Source organism: Atractosteus spatula, chromosome 4, assembly GCF_055471065.1.
Source record: "Atractosteus spatula isolate fAtrSpa1 chromosome 4, fAtrSpa1.hap1, whole genome shotgun sequence".
NCBI lineage: Eukaryota > Metazoa > Chordata > Actinopteri > Semionotiformes > Lepisosteidae > Atractosteus > Atractosteus spatula.
The window spans coordinates 26,701,463-26,719,598 of NC_142709.1; the positions used below are offsets into that span (position 1 = coordinate 26,701,463).

General features: G+C 37.6%; 1 protein-coding gene across 3 annotated transcripts in view; it reads left to right on the forward strand.

Annotated features, from left to right (window-relative positions):
- Nucleotides 1-18,136, forward strand: part of gpc5a (glypican 5a) — a 365,485-nt gene that overhangs the window by 136,215 nt on the left and 211,134 nt on the right. The window lies entirely within an intron of this gene.

Sequence of the window (18,136 nt, forward strand, 5' to 3'; positions counted from 1 at the left end):
CTCCCTGGCGGAATCGGGCTTCCACAGCTATATGTGATCTCTGATGAGGTCTGAAATAAATTTATGCACAAAAGGATTTTTTATATTTGATGAAAGACTGACATGCTTTATCTGGTGAAGAGAAACGGTTCTCATAGTTGTGAATCATTATTTGAGAGATGGTGGAGCAGTGGCACTGTGGCTAAGGATCTCTGCCTGTGGTTGGAAGGTTGTTGGTTCAAATCCTGTGGCTGGTAGAAGAGTCCTACTCTGTTGGGCCCCTGAGCAAGGCCCTTAACCCCAACTGCTCCAGGGGTGCCTTTTTAATTGGCTGCCCTGTGCTCTGACCCCAAGCTTCTCTCTCTCCATCTGTGTGCCTGTGTGTCACATGGAGAGCAAGCTGGGGTATGCGAAAAGACAAATTCCTAATGCAAGAAATTGCATATGGCTAATAAAATGATCTTATCTTATCTTGAACTTGAACTTGAACTTGAACTTTATTGCCGTATGTAACCGGTACTGGTACAATGGAATTCTTACTTACAGAAAGTCTCTCGATTGTAAAACAAGTGTAAAAAACAAAACAAAGTGCAAACAGTGCATCAAGACAATATACAAACAAACAATAGACAATGTGCAAGTAAACATGTAGACAGTTTGAATGTAAACAATACAGACGTGTAAACAATGACTGGAGATGTGCAATAGATAAGAAATCATAAAAAGGTAGATGGTGATGGTAAGGTGTGGCTAAATGTGTTCGCCAGTCTCACTGCTTGTGGATAGAAGCTATTGAAGAATCTAGTGGTAAGTGTCCGTATGCTCTTATATCTCTTGCCTGAGGGCAGTGGGGTGAAGAGCTCATGCCCGGGGTGGTGACTGTCCTCTGTGATGGCCAGAATTCTACCACGGCAGCGGTCCTCATAGAGCTGTTTAATCTCGGTGAGACCGCAGCCGATGATCTTCTGGGCCATATTGACCATTCTCTGCAGTGCCTTTCTTTCTCGCGAAGAGGTGTTGCCATACCACACGGTGATCCCGTTGGTGAGGATGCTCTCGATGGTGCAGCGGTAGAAGTTCACCAACACATGTATTGGCATCCCCCATTGCTTGAGGCACCTCAAGAAATAAAGGCGCTGCTGAGCCTTCTTCATGATAGAGTCAGTGTTCACAGTCCAGGTTAGATCTTTAGAGATGTGAATTCCCAAAAACCTAAAGCTGGTGACTGTTTCCACTTCCGTTCCATCAATACTGAGTGGGCTGTGAGTGTATGGCCTGTGTCTCCGAAAGTCCACTATTAGCTCTTTCGTTTTCTTTATGTTCAAGTCCAGGTTATTGCTATGACACCACCTAAGCAGCTGTACGACTTCATCCCTGTAAGTGGACTCGTCATCATCACTGATCAGTCCTATTATAGTGGTGTCATCTGCAAACTTAATGATGTGGTTGTTGCTGTGTCTTGCTGTGCAGTCGTGAGTAAATAGGGAATACAACCTTGGACTCAGACAGCAGCCTTGTGGGGTTCCAGTGCTCAGGGTGAGTGGTGTTGATGTTTTAATGCCTATTCGCACCACCTGTGGTCTCTCGATAAGAAAGTCCAGCAGCCAGTTGCAGACAGAGTTGCACAGACCTAATCCCCTGAGCTTTGTCACCAGTTGACTGGGTATGATGGAATTGAATGCTGAACTGTAGTCCACAAACAGCATTCTCACATACGAGTTCTTAGTGTCCAGGTGTTCCAAGGCTGTATGCAGAGCCAGGGAGACAGCATCATCCAATGATCTGTTGTTCTGGTAGGCGAACTGCAAGGGGTCCAGGGACTCTGTAATGGAGGAGACAACACCAGCTTCTCCAGGCATTTCATCACCACAGATGTTAATGCTACTGGGTGGTAATCATTCAGGCATGTCACTTTTGCCTTTTTGGGGGTTGGAACAATAGTGTTTTTTTTAAAGCAGGTGGGGACCATGGACTGTGACATGGAGGAGTTAAAGATGTGCGTAAACACTGTGGTCAGCTGGGCTGCACATGTCCTCAGGACACGAGGTGGTATCCCATCAGGCCCTGCAGCCTTACGGATTTTCACCCTGCTCAGAGTCTTCTGCACGTCCTGCTCTGAGAGTTTCAGAGCAAACTCGCCCTGCACACTTGGGGTCTTCTCAGCATTGCCTGTGTTCAGAGCATCAAAGCGGGCATAGAAATGGTTCAGCTCGTCAGGCAGGGATGCGTTGTTCGTGTCAATCTCCTGGCTGCAGCCCTTGTAGCCTGTGATTGACTGTAATCGCTGCCACAGCCTCCGGGTGTCAGCGCACTGTGTTTCAAGCCGCACTCTGTAGCTCCGTTTGGCGCATTTTATAGCTTCCTCTAATGCATACCGTGATTTCTTGTCCAGCTCTTTGTCCCCCGATTTGAATGCGGTGGATCTATCTTTTATTTTATTGCGAATGTCGTTGTTGAACCACGGTTTCTGATTGGGAAATGACCTGATTTTCATTTCTGGTACACAAATGTCGGTGCAGTATTTATTATAGCTGGTGACCGCGTACGTATGCTCATTTAAATCTGTGTCGGGAGCTCTGAATGCGTCCCAGTCTGTACTATCAAAGCAGTCTATTAACTTGCTTTCCGCCTCCTCAGAGCAACAACGCACTGACCTGTTCGCAATGGGGGAGGTCTTCAGCTTCTGTTTGTACTCAGGAAGCAACAGGAGAGCGATGTGGTCCGACTTACTGAAACTCGGTTTGGGAAGCGCTTTGTATGCTCCTTTTATTGTTGTGTAGCAGTGGTCCAAAATATTGCCTCCTCTTGTCGGTACAGTGACATGCTGAATGTATTTTTGCAGTACTTTCCTCAGATTGCAGTGGTTGAAGTCCCCAACTACAATTGAGACGGCTTCTGGGTGGGAGTTTTCGTGCTTGTTGATAATGTCGTGTAGTTCGCTATGTGCTGCTTCCACGCAGGCTTGAGGTTGACTGTAAACGGTTGTGATAATAGTGGCGGAAAACTCCCTCGGCAAATAAAAGGGTCGACATTTTATGGTCAGGTGTTCTAGATTCGGCGAGCAGGATTTAGAGATTACCTTCACGTCGGTGCACCACTTGCTGTTGACCAGGAAGCAAACACCTCCTCCTTTGTGTTTGCCGGTTGCTTGGTGGTTTTTGTCCATGCGGTAAACTGTGAACCCCTTTGGCTAGATGGCGGTGTCTGGGACGCATGCATTCAGCCAGGTTTCAGTGAAGGCATAAACACAGCATTCCCTCAGGTCCCTTTCCGCGTTGATCCGACAATGTAGCTCATCTATCTTATTGTCCAGTGACTGAACATTAGCTAACAAAATAGACGGCAGCGGTGGTCTGTGCGGACGCCTTCGTAGTCGCGTTAGTACGCCGCCTCGTCTCCCCCGGCGTCTGCCCACCTGTTGTTGTTGTTCGCCGCATCTTTGTCCGATCCAGCAGGTGGGGTCCGGTACGTGAAAAAAGTTGTTTGATGACACTAAGGAGTCTGTCCTCAGGTTTAAAAGCATTTGTCTATCATAAGTAATGACAGACATTGAGCGTCTAACACAAAACAAGAGTATTAACGTATAAATAAACATTAAAACAGTCACACAACGAGAGAGCTTTCTGTAAACCGTCGACATCTTTCCGGCGCCGGAAGTGAACCGTGAACAGTGAACAGTGAACTGTATCTTATTACAGTATGTGAAGGGTCTTTTGTTGCATTATTTTCCTATGCTACTATGTCACTTTTAGTTACTGTAAAGTTGGTCCATGAAGGTTTGAAGGAGCAAGTGAGAGTATCTTTGGATACCCTCTAGGTTTAGAGACTCACTGTCTTTATAAATAATTTATAAATACTAGTTTATGTGTTCATTTATAAGTATGCTTTGTAAGTATTCTTTTTTCTTTTAACTTTGTGCCTCTCAGTATATCAGCAAAACAAAAAAAGTCATGTGACTCACTTGGTCATTTTTTTTCTGACAATGGGAGGGTTGTCTGATATGTATCAGAGGAATATTTTTACTGTTACATTTATTCAACTATGCCTTTATCTTGTAATACAAATTATTACATCTAATGAATGAAACCATGATTCTGAAACTCTTGCTTTTTCAAATGACCAACATCTCCATCTGTAGATCTCAGGTGATGCTGGATGTTTTCAGGTATATCAGCCTTCTGTGAAATATAACTTACAAGATATAGGAAGTGCACTCTTCAGACACTGAAGATCTCCAATTTGTTGACATCTGGGTGTACTATCAAGGCACATACAGCAGCGTTATAAACATACTGAGGTAATTTTAATATTGGAGATTAAAAATTTTACTCTCCATTTGGTAATTCAGCTCCTCCAGGAAACATATATGTGAACCAGTGGAGCATGACACTCAGAAATATTGAAAATAGAATTGTGGCAATGACTGTTGTTTGACTCCTACAGTATATGAACTTTAAATGACTCCATTACTGCAGATTACTGCATGACTCATCTTGTTTGTCCATTATGCTGAACATGGCTATTTCCTGTTGCTGGACATTGAATGTAATCTGGACCTCTTTAAGGAGCAGAAATGTACAGTATATAGTTGGCTGGTTTAACTGCAATAAAAAAGGTTTTGACACTGTGTTTGAAACCTTTACATTCCCTTTGCTTAGATCACTGGAAGTGGTTGTGATATTTTTTAGATTGAGCTTTTGACATTTAAGATCCATATTGCCAGTGGGGAGACTGTGGAGGCTTGGAATGCTGCTACTGACACAGGGGCTTCCATCATAGCTGTTTGTCCATATTTTTGGAGTCCTTAGCTAGAAACATGAAGGAGAGTAAGATTGATCGGGATGGGTGACAGGGATTTTTGTGGGGGTTTTGTGGAACAAATAGACACCCGGACAATAGGTAATAATATTTTATATACGCTCTTGAAGTTTATATGTTTATCCTTCTTGTAATAAGTACTTTTAATTTCAAAGCAGGTCACTCTTTTAATGTCACCTGTGCTAATAACTGCTGGGGTATCTATTATCTTTCACAATTAATTCAAATAAGGTTAAAAGTTAACAATATCAAATAATAATTTGCTTTGCTTCAGATTCATATTTAACTTTGAAATTACTAATAGATAATTATTTAAACTGAGATATTTATCTCACTATTCTCTTTAATATTAGTAAAATAATAGATTTGTATTTTGTTCTTAATATTTATTTTCTTAGTTTTACATTCTAGTTTACATCCAAGGCTAGTATTAAACTCCTTTTTTAGTTATTTTAAAATTTTGCATGAAGGAAGTTCAAAGGGAAACACACCATTGCTGTTATCAGTTTAAAAGTCTTGATCCTTCCCAGGTTTTGGAAAATGATAGTCACACCAGTATCTGTCTACAATATAAAAGTATAGCCATCTTTAAATTTGGATTTAGAGTAAGAAAACTATTTGGGACCATCTTTGTTTATCATAACCCTATACCAAAGTCTTTCACAAATCAGATAAAAAGTATTATACAATATTTTAAAAGCAAATAATCTGGCTTTGGTGTTTTTGTTAGAATAATGCCATTGCAAGGGCTTTTTTGTCACTTTAGTTCAATGTAATGCTACAGTAGTTACTAAAACGATCAGCCCAATGTTCTTACGTTTCAATCAATTGCATAATTTGTGTATACATATATATAGATTTTTTGTCATTATGTTCCTTTGTTCAGTGTTCAATAATTCATTAAGCTTTCAAAGGTAGAAACTCACAATATTGTGTGGTGCATGACCCTAGACAAAATATGTATTTTTCCTGGTCAATTTTTTAAATGAATCAGTTGATGAGGCCAAAGTAACTTTGTTTTGTTTCGAAACGTCTAGAATTGGTATCTGATGCAATTTCCTTAAGGGTATAATATTTATTAGTACCTTGCCAATGAGTCACAACTAAGAATTAAAATACCACCAAACATGTATTTTAACAATGTGTTCAGGAATAACAAGCAGCATACAATCAAGCAGTAAATATAGACTGTACGAAAAATTATTCCTTTAGATAAATATACTAGTGAAAAACAAACTCAAACTTCAATTTTGCAAGAAGTATTCCAGTATATTAGACAAGGTTAATGGCTTGTTTAAGCCATGACCATTTTATATAAACTGCATTCTATTTGCTATTCTGAAAAATACGGATCTGATGTGGATTACACCACTGATTGAAGATGCAGTCATTCATTGTAGTGATTTGTCTAATAATCACATACAAGAGCTTTGGAAAACTGCAATACATACCTTTTTTCTCCTCCCAATTGGAAGGAGTTGAACAATACTACATTTAAATTAGGAGTGCAAAGGCTTGGTGTGGTAAATGTTCATCTGCTGCTATATGTTTATAATTAAAAGGCATATTTAATTTATTTTCTTTAACATAAATCATGCTGTATGTTTGAATATTATCTTTAAAAATACTTTGTTCTTACTATTTGCTAATGTAAATCCCTCTGCAAAATAGTCAAAACACAAAATAAGTTCTTGTTGCTTCCTTTTACGTATAAAATTCTCATTCACTTTTTATGTAAGAATGTGTCTAAATCCATGACTTTGATAAGAATATAAAGTATTCTCCAACAATTTTATCTAGGCACAGAATGCTAGCAGTAGAATTCTTGTGATTTGTCCTTGATTGCAGAATAAAAGGAGACAGGGAGACTGTACTCTCATTTCCAGAAAAGTGAGAGGTCAGGCTTGAATATATACATTTTGAAAGAGACGAATACCCATCTTTCTGTTGTGGCAGTGTCCATGTATATTTATATAATTAAATATCACTTCCTTGAGTAATAATGCATTGCTGCCATCTACATTCTTGTGGAATTTTTAACACTTAAAATTCTAAAACTGAGAATAATAGTAATAGTCATATAAATAATTATGTAAGGTATTCAGTAAAAACATTAGAATATCATTCTAATGTTTTTTCATCAATGATACATGAAAGATACTGTATATATTCTCTTGCAGGTAACTAAATATTCAAATTTACAGTATGGATTTTGTTCTTAATTCATTTTTAAAGCCCCTCCTGGACTCCTGGCTCATAAATTGAATGGAATGCAATAGACTAAATTGGTACAATATCCTACCACAGTAAACCCTTTTGGGGTGGGGGTGGACTATTAACCACATTTGACAAAAATGTTAAATATTCACAGTTTTCTCTGGTCTCAAGATTTACACTTAGTTCTTGAGCACAATAAAGTGTACATAAAATATTTTTGGAAGAAAGTTAGCCCACACAAATAAACTGCAGGTTTGGTCTCCTCCTTAATGGAATTAAAACAAAATTACAATAAAAATTCAGGAGGAAGGGCAGATACTAATCTCTTGCATGCATACTGTATTCTCTATAAACCTCACACCTGGAACTTCCTGTAGCACATCTCTCTTGTATGGCATGCTTTTGCATTTGGCTTTGCTGAGACCTTACTTTCATCTCATTCATCCAGTACTGGAGTCCTTAGCCTCAATATTTTCCTCAAAAGAGACTTGCCTTTTTTTGTTCCAGAGTTTCTGTTGTCAAGGACTGTTGTCTTCCCCTCTCTTCTTCTTTCATCTTTCTCCTGCTCCATTCTCCTACCTTTCCTCTTCTCTCTCCATTTCTGGTCGAACGTCCAACCTATCACACCTATGGCTCCAGCTTATTTATGTTGTTTTGTCTCTTCCCTTCTCCCACATTCTCTTTTTCTCTGTCTACCTCAGCATCCCCTGGTCACTGACTTCCACTCTGCCCCATAGGCATGAGTACATGGAATCAGTAACACTGGACCCAGCTTTCCTCGTTCTCCCCCACACTGTCCATAGCGCTGGTGCCTAGACAGCTACAGTACATTGATGGGTTCCCTCCACCACCCTTCTTTGGGGGTTTCAGCTTGAAAATCACTACTATCCAGATACATTCTGCAAGTGACAGCTTTGTTCTGCGTTCCACATCAGGCTGTTCTTCTAGGACAGCAGCTCCTCTGGTTGAACAGCAACTTCCGTGGCAACCACAGAATTCCAGTCTCAATCTAGTGTCCTCTTTCTTCCTGTCAAGCTACTCACCCAGTCACCCAGCACCTTCTGCTGCCCACCGCTTCTGCATAACCTGCTTCCCCACAGGTAGCTCTATGTCAACACGGCAACTGGTAAAAATCACAATGATGCATTGTTGTATCTCACTGATATGTTATAACTGGAAACTAAATACCCAAGAAGATAACATCCTGCAAGTGGACCCTACTGTATTTCACCTGTTTGCTGACCTGCACGCTAGCACCTGCAGCATACATGCTTCTATTGCATCTGTATGCACTTAACACATACAAGTGCAAGTCTGTGTCTTTCCTGTTGTGGCATTTGTTATAGGCACGAATTTGGCTAAAACTCCACTTTGTTTCAGCAAAACTGCAGTAGAACTGACTCGCTCTTTGATCAGTGGTTTAAATTTTGCATCAGTGCTTTTGAGGATTCTCTCTAGGTAACCTTATCTTTTCAGGGTGCTTGGCTGAGGCTGCCAAATTCCCTCAGCCAGGCAGGCTATGCCTTATATACTCTGTATATTTGTCTCTCTCTTGGTTTTATTAGTAACTACTTAAAAAATTGTTTTATTTACACTATACTTTTTACACTATGTACTGTAGCTTCTACATTAAATACAGGAACAGCAAAATACCTGTAATGTAATATAAATTTTATAAACATGCATGGTACTGACAAGAAGGCTGTAAACCACTGTCTCTTTATAATAGAGAGACAGCAATGTAACACAAGTGAGTTTTGAAAAATGCACACATTAGCATGCACCAGCAAACAAAATGTAGAACACTAAAATTTAAATCTAACACTTATGTTTTACAATATTTATACATGTAACAAGTTGTTCTATTTTCAGTTTATGTAAATTACTCATTTTTTTCCCAATCAGTTTGCTGCGTATTTTTATCAACTGTTCTTCTTGCACCTCTCACCTCTTTCTTATTTTCAGGGTTTGAGCTAGAGTGTGTATATCTTCTCTTTATCCCTTACTTACTTACTCTCTTTATACCTTACTTACCTTCTTAAATTTTACTCACCATAACTGAGGGATGGTTTAAAAATCTAGTGATTAGCTAGTACAAATAAAATAAATACTTCAGCAAATGCCATGACAATTGTATACATCCAACAGCATCTGGTAGAGGTAGAATTATAAATCTCTCAAGAATTGATACTATCAAAGATTCATCCATCCATTTTCTAGACACTATCCAATACAGGGTCATGGGGAAACCGGAGCCGTTCTCAGCAAGATACAAAAGGCAACAGGCGCAAGACACAAAATACTGGTTGGGATGCCAGTACATCACAGGGCATACACAAACATACACACACACACCAGCACCAATTTTTCCAGAAGCCAGTTAACCGACAGTATCTCTTTGGACTATTGGAGGACACCAGAGGACCCAGAGGAAACCCATGCAAACACAAGGAGAACATACAAACTCCACATACTGTAGATAGCACTCAGCAATTGAACTGCTGCAATATTAACCTCTGCTTCACCTTGCTGCTCTTGCCATCAGAGATGTGCACTGGTTTCTAAATCATCATTTTATTGTGAAAAGTGCAAAAAGGTTTTCCACAGTTTAAACATTTAAACAGTTTGTTTGTAAACACTTCATGTGCTTTTCTGCATAGACTTATGTACAGGCATACACAAGCTGACAAAATGTCAATATTACTATGCCAATATTGTAACAATAATAACAACAACAAAAACAATAACAATAATAATAATAATAATAATAATAAAATTCCTTTCGCTTATATAGCACTTTTCTGGACACACCACTCAAAGCGCTTTACAGATAATGGGGACTTCCCTCCAACACCACCAATGTGCAGCCCCACCTACAGTAGATAATGGCCATAGCATGCCAGTATGCTCACCACACATCAGCTATCAGTGGTTAGGGGATCTATTCATAGATTGGGATAATTAGAAGGCCATGATTTGGTAAAAGCCAATTGGAAATTTGGCCAGGGACGCCGAGGTAACACCCCTACTCTTTTCGAGAAACACCCTGTGATTTTTAATGAGCACAGAGAGTCAGGACCTCAGTTTTACGTCTCATCCGAAGGACTGCACCTTTTTACAGTATAGTGCCCTTATCACTATACTGTGGCATTAGGACCCACACTGACCGCGGGGTGTGCACCCCCAACTAACAACACTTCCAGCAGCAACCTTAGTTTTTCCCAGGAGGTCTCCCATTCACATACTAACTAACCTAACACTTGCTTAGTTTCAGTGGGTTGCCAGCTGTGAGTTGCAGGGTGATATTAGTATTATTTATGCAATATAAGTGCTTGAATATGTCATAAAACATACATATGAAACACATTGAACATAGTTTTATGCTTTCCTGAGAGGTTTGAATTATTATGTGATGGTGGAATAGTTCTGGGAGAATACTTGCCTTTACATGTGATATTGAGCAATTCAGTAAAAAGAGTTGGCTTTAATTTACATGTGAAAACATTTGTTGAAGTAGAGTCTTATGTTAAAATGAAACAATTATAGGAAAGAAAGAAATGAGAAAAGTGAAAATTCTTGCAGCAATCTATATATGATCTGCTCTATCTTTTTTGCAATTCAGTAATTACAGATGGCACCTGGCCCCATAATCCCCAGACACTTTGAAGAACAGGATTTTAAAGTTGCCCTGAAACCAAACTAAATTAATGTGTAAATTGAGCTCTAAATCTTCACTAAATTGATATTTCTTAATTACCGCATGGAACCTGACATTACCACAGACTTTAATGTTAAAAATACAAAATATATCTGGAGTAGTTTTTATTTTCAGTATTACAGTAATCAGTTTTTTTTTTAAGTTGTGACTTGTCTTGAATAAAATATACTCCAAATTTAGACTACCAATTTATCGTATTCATCTGTAAAAAAAACAGTGCACATCTGATTACTTATTTAAACAGCAGCCTGTGCAAATTAGGACAACAGTAAGAAGAACATGTAAATTTCATAATTTAAGTAAGAATGGCTGCAATGTGTAGATTCAGATAAAACTCAAATATTTTTTAGATTTTTTTTAACATTGATGTACAATTTTTGTATTGTCAATATTACAGCAAAGTCATTAAGTGCTGTAGTAGTAATGCTTTAGTAAAGGTTACTGCTCAATTTACATTTTTATTTCACTTTCAGGCAACATTAAAATCCTGTTCAGTCTACAAGATGTCAAACGTAAAAAAGCATTTGGAGTAGGAAACAGAGGTGTAGCCTCTTTCCACTTACATCTGGCCACCTGACAATCATTGTTGGTGGACTGGTCAGGTGACAGCAAATAGCAGATCATCCTATACTGTACAGTAAGTCTTCGGGGGGATATAGTGGGAACAAGATAATCTTTTCTCTTGTACTATGCATCTACTGTATTGTGCTGTGCCACGATACTGCAGCTGATCCATAGGATTGCAAAGATGTTTTTTTTTTTATTTCATCCACATCATATGCAATAGTTTCTTATTAAAGGACAAGCAATTACTGACATCTGTCAAGAGCGGCTTTGAGACTTACTTGTGGCATTCTGCATTGATGCAGAATTGGGGTTCGGCCAGAGTTGTAGAGCATATAAAAATGTTTGTTTTTTTTTATTTGCGCAGGTTGCAGTTTTCAAATTAAGGAAAGTGCAGTAAAAAGTGTGAATAGTGGGCTATTTTACATAAAGGGTTATGAGAGTCACAGTAAGTTACCCAAACACATTGGTAAAGCTGAATATCTCCTGTTTTCAAGAAATTGGTAGTTGTGATACTCAGTTCAGTTAGCTACTACCAACAATATGGGCTAGATGATCTGAATGGCTGAATTTAATTTGTAATCTTTCTTATGTTCTTAATGTATTAATGAAAGCACTAAAGCATTACAAAGGATGATATACCTGTACAATTATTTAGAACAGTTACAGTTTAAGCAGGTACAGTAGCTGCGTCAGTATGTGTAGGCTGTAAAGGAACATTGCCTCTTTTCAGCATGGAATAAACCTTTACTTGTTCCTTTAGAACAGTTATTCTTTCCTGTGACTTCTGTCATGTTCCATTTCTAATGCCCTTCTAAAATAAGAATTTTCATTTTTATTTATTGTTGGGCATACCTGTATGTGTGTGGATGAACAGTATATATAAACAAAGTAGATAAGTGGGAACTGTATCAACAAACCAAAGGTGCAGTTAACACAAAATATTAATAAACATTTGTCTAAAATAATTTCATATTTTTTGTAGAAATGTTTGGTTTTAATTTGAAAAATAATATAGATAATAAAACATGCAAATTCTCAAAGTTTAGATACCCTGAGATAACAGGCTTTTGATTCAGTTGTGATGTGATGATTTAAAGGAGTGGATGGGGAGGAGTACTGCAGTGTTGATTCAGAACTTTTGTTAGGGTATGGATTTCCATTTTTTGCCATTGTTCACTTGATAAAGTAGAAATGGTCCTGTTAGAACCAAGATTAAAGGAGCTTTGAATTATACCAGCTACGTTGCATCACTGTGAAGTGATAGAAATGCCAGTACTCATCTTGCATAGCAAATCAATGGCACAGCTGAAGTGCTTCCAGGTCTTTATTGAAATGAGAAGAATTGATTTGTCAGTTCTTTGGATTTACATATAAATGAAGACTGAGGATATTCATTTTGAGCTCGTTTTTTCTCCCCTTGCCTACCTGTTTTGCACTTCATTTCGAAGTATTTTCAAAAGGAATGATTCTTTTGTGTTTTTTCTTAGTTTTCATTGATCTATAAATTGTGAATGATTTCATTAGTGATTTTTTTTCCATGATCTTTTTTCTTTATTTTTATACTGGCATAATTAACACAATAAATCATTTTGATGATGGAACAAGACGATAACATAGATAATATCTGTATGGAATCTACCAATACGAGTTATGGAATCTGGTAGATCTACCAATTCCATACAGAATTGGTAGATTTCTGTATGGAATCTACCAATAAAAAAGTAATATCTATTCCTAAAAATGCAACAAAATGATAAGCAGTTCTACTGATGTAAATGTAAAGAAATAATTTGTTACAATCTCTCTCTCATATACTGTATATATTCATGGACAAATTACATTTTGGGAACAGTTCTGTGTTGCTACTACCCTGAACAAATCCTAGAATGTAGTTCAGCAACACCAACATCTGTGGTAATATCCACAGATAACATAGCTGAGGTTGTGTAAGTTCAGCATCAGTACATCAGGGTCATTTTATGAAGGTGCAGACATGATGTCATCCCTCCCCCACTGCTACGTGACTAAAAGATGAATTTTAAAACTCCATGTGTCCTTGGGTGTATATACTCTATGAGAGAGAGACTGGAACAAATTATTTCTTTACATTTAGAAATCAAAAGGTGTAGATGGATTATTTCTTAATGTTTAGAACCGAAAAGGCCAACAAACACCTTTTATTCAAGTGTTAATCTGTTTAAGCGTGAAGTTCAAGGTTCCCTGTTCATTATTTGCCAGCTGTAAAATAATTCATGCACCACTGTGAACAGCATCAGTTTTACAGTGGTTCATTGAGTCTAACAGTCAATGTTTGGAGTCTATTGGGCCTAAGAGGTTCAAGGATTTCTGTCTGAGGCTGAAGTTAAAAGTCAGCTAAAAGGGCTTGGTATTATCGAAGCTTGCCAGAAACATAAGATCTTATTTTTGTTTTGAATAGTTGCATTGAAGCAATTATTTTCAAGTCTCTAGTGGCCGTAGTTCTGTAATGACAGTAATGCTGTCGGATTCCAGATGAATCCATTGCCAAAACAGGAGATAAGAATTTATTTTTTAATTGATAGCCTTTAAATGGGTTGATTATCAGTTACCATAGAATTACAAATATATGAACACGTATAACTACAAGCATTTGGATTAAAGAACATTATTAAGATTGCAAAAAAGGAAATAGAAGTGTTGGTGTCTTATTTGGACTATTTTAATAGGTTCACTGTTCATATTTAAAATCATATATGGTGTTCTAATAATTACATTTGAAAGGTGCTTTTAATACTACCCACACAATAAAAATAAAATCATTCTCAGCACACGTGCTGTTGTAAAGTCTATATGCTTAATCAGACCCAGCTTGGTTCTGACCTAAATTATCTGCCAATTGTTTTAGATGATTGTCCTCAATGGTTCAATTTTTGTCAGATGCTTCCTAAGTAAGCTACTGGGTATGTCATCTGGGAATAAGGAGTGATTTAACGTAGGCCTGTTTGTTATCTGCTGACTAGCAAAGAGGTTTGGCAGGCCTTGGTCAGTGAGGTTCTACTGCCAAACACCTGCTGTTCCCACCAGAGGTCACTGTGGACTGAGATAACAACTGTGCCGCTGCTGTCATTTACAATTCATTTTACCCAGGTTGAGAAAATCAGTGGAATTCTTGGGCTTAATATAAACAATGAGCATGAGGAACCACTTTCTTGTTCCCATTTCTATTAACGACAAAATAGACTGCCAGAAAAAAGCTAGATTGCACTGGCAAACACAGCAGTGTGGCCGATGTTAATGGACTGAAAGTTTGACAGATACTTGACTTATTAGACACAGGAAGACAATTCCATGGATACTATGGGGATCATAATCTCAATTGTAGCATGAAGAGCATGATTCCTGTTTAGACAGAACTCAGTGGGTATTAGACACTTTACAAACATCAATGGCACTGGAATCTTTGTTTGACATAAAGGGATTTTACAGACAAAAAACAATCTTCTGGATAATACAAAAGCAGGGTTCCTAATGGAGTGACCTCTACCATCAGAAACACACTACATGCAAACACAGACATCCTCACAAATGTTTCAAACTAACAAATTGTGCTTACAATACTCATTTGGGTCATTTCACATGACAGCTTTGCTGATGGAGGTTAGCTCGTCAAGGGTAAACTGGCACCTAATCTAACCTTTTCTCTGAAGGATGAATACTGAGCAAAGTGCCTAAAGGTAAATGATGGAGAAGGTCTGTCTCATCAGCAGAGTGGCCCTTTACAAATTTGGTGAAGTCAAAATGCCCTTTATGGTTACACAAGTGTAGAGAAACACCTATAGAGTTATTGTGAGAATATGCATATATGAAAAAAATATTGTTAAATGCAGGTATTAAAATGGGTAAATGAAGGACTCCAACTATATTGAAAACAAAGGGATTCCACAAAGATGTGGGGCTTGAGTAAATCTGGACAAGTGTGGTTGTCTATAATTATGGCTATCTTGGCTGCAAGAGGAGACCCCCATGACTTTGAAAGAGGGGTGATTGTTGGGATGCATTTGACAGGAGCTTCAGTGACAAAGACAGCTCAACATGCTGATGGTTCACATTTCATAGTGAAGACAAGTGCAGAGTATCACTGCAGATAGCAACAACATCAACTACAGATATACAATAGAAAACACTGAGCTACAGTACTTATTAAAAGTCATAATGAAGCCTATAAATTTTGCATAATTGTGACTGTTAATGTTCATTGTACTGTTTTTGAGTTCTTTGCGCAGTCCAGTTTTGTTCCCTGCTGTTTTTTGGATTTATGTTATACACTGTTGACTGTATCCATCTTCATATTTTCTGGATTGCATTCCATCTTAAATTTATTTAATTTTTTCTGTTGACTGAAATTTGTGAGACACAGTGGTGCAGTAGTTAGAATTGCTACCTCAGAGTGCAGGACCCCTGGGTTCAATTCCTGAGGTGCTAGCTGTGTGAAGTTTGTATGTTCTCCCTGTGTTAATGTGGGTTTCCCCCAGGTGTTCTAGTTTCTTTCCACAGTCCAAAGACATACAGGTAGATTAATTGACTTCTGGGAAAACTGGCTCTGGTGTGAGTGTGTTTTTGTCTGTGTGTGCCCTGGGATAGGCTGGCATCTTGCCCAGGGAGTATCCTGCCTTGCACCTGTTGTTTGCTGAGATAAGCTCCAGCTCCCCCACAACCTTGAACTGGATAAAGCAGTTAGAAAATGGATAGATAATTGAAATTTTAAAGTAAAAATTTAATAAGTTCTTGTTATTTTTTTTCATCTGTTTTTGTTCCACGTTAGGTCTTCAGTTAATGCATGTTTTTTTTTTAAATGAAGCATGCTGAAAGTGAATTTAAATGTGTTGCTGTTGCACTTTCCTGTAATTAATGATACAGGTTTCAGGGCTGTCATGTTATCATACCTGTGTTTTTTTCTGTTCTTTGATTATTTCAGCCAGCAGCCATATCACCCTACAACTCACAAATGGCAACCCACTGAAGCTAAGCAATTATATTATTATTAATATAATTATTATTATTTCCAATATTGCTTAAATAAATATTTTTACTTGTGACCACACAATCTCACTTTTCATATTCTCTGAGAAAATCGCATCAAGATGAAATATCAATTGTTAAATTAGATGATAAGAACCTAATCCAAGCTGAATCTTTATTATAAAAGTGTTTAGGATTATCATTACTGTAATTGAATTATATTTTTATATTTCCCACACGGCCCAACTGTTGGGAATGTATATCTAATTTGTTTTCTTGCCCATAGGGAAACCTGTGGTCTTTGTTTTGTGTTGAATGAGACGTAATAATACTTGCAAAAGTATTCAGACCTATGCAGTTTTCACATTTTCTTGCTTTAAAGCTTGCATTCATGACACTTCGAAAAGCAATATTCATTATATACACAACCTAATCAACAAAGAAAAAAATAAAAGATGTAAATAGATAATTAAAATCAAAGAAAAATGTAAAAGTCATGATTTAATAAATACTCATATCCTTTACTGTGGCCAATGTTAATTGATTTAGGTCCACAAAATTACCCAAACAAGCCACGCAATTAGTTCAGTGCCCTCTGTGTGCAATAGTAGTGGTTCACATTATTTCTCCTTACCCTTATCTTACCCTTAGAAGTCTTCAATCTGAGCATACAAGTTTTGAATAAAATATTGTCACAAATATCGGAGTATGAAAATGGCAAGTATCAGGAACTGACCAATCGGATAAATCAATAAGTAAAAAATAATCATAATTCCCAACTTGTAAAGATTTTACTAATATTATACCTGAGCAATTGGAATAGTTTGAGGCACTTGAATTATTGGTTCTCTCATGCAGCTTTGATGAAAAGAGTAATAATTCAGCCACATTTAGTTAAATAAATACTTATTAGCAGTGACAATACACAGACTAATCTACACACAACATAACCATAGAACACAAACTTATATAAAATGCCCACAAAGCCCAAAAATAAGATAAAATGCCTTCTAAACTAGATAGAATACAACCTGCAGTTAAATCTCTCTCTCTCTCTGGAAACCCAAATGCCACCAAATGAATGGGATCTCCCTATTCTAATAATGTACCCACAAACCAGGAGAGGCTGTTTTTTTAACCAAGGGATTCTCTACGCAGGAAATCAGAGTTCCTTAAAAACCACAGAATAGCTAGCCCTCTTAACAAGGTTCAAATACTTACAGTAGCTCCAATGTGGTCATTGCAGGTGAACTGGAACAAGGAGCTTTCCCCTCTGATATCTTTCTTGTGGTCTTGTCCATTGTCTCCATTTGTTTCTTGTATACTGTAGTGTTATTGTGGACTGTTGACTGACACTTAATCATTTACAATGAACTTAATTAGCTAAGGTAAACCAAGGTATACTTTACGATTACTTTGATCACTGAATCTGAAACCCCTACATCTCAGCCAAAGATCTCTTTGCTTTGAACCTGACAATGTTGACATTAGCCAGATGTAAACCATTGTACAGTGTCTAGATTCTTAGTGACACTTCCATAGTCACCCATACTTGGAACAATATCAAGTTGAAAAATGTGTATGCCTCATGTTTTCATTTCACAGAATTGGACACTGTAGGAAATTATTGAATACTTTTGCAAGCAACTCAGGGCTACACACAACAAATATTTATTTTTCCTAAAAATGATTTTTGTCATTTTTACCATGTTCACCCACTCTGTGGGACTAACTGTAGAAACCATTTCAACTGGAAGTAAAAATCATGCAGCAATAGCAGTTTTAAATAACTAAGATATAAATAGGCTTATTTGTCCAAGAAATCCAGATATTAAAAAT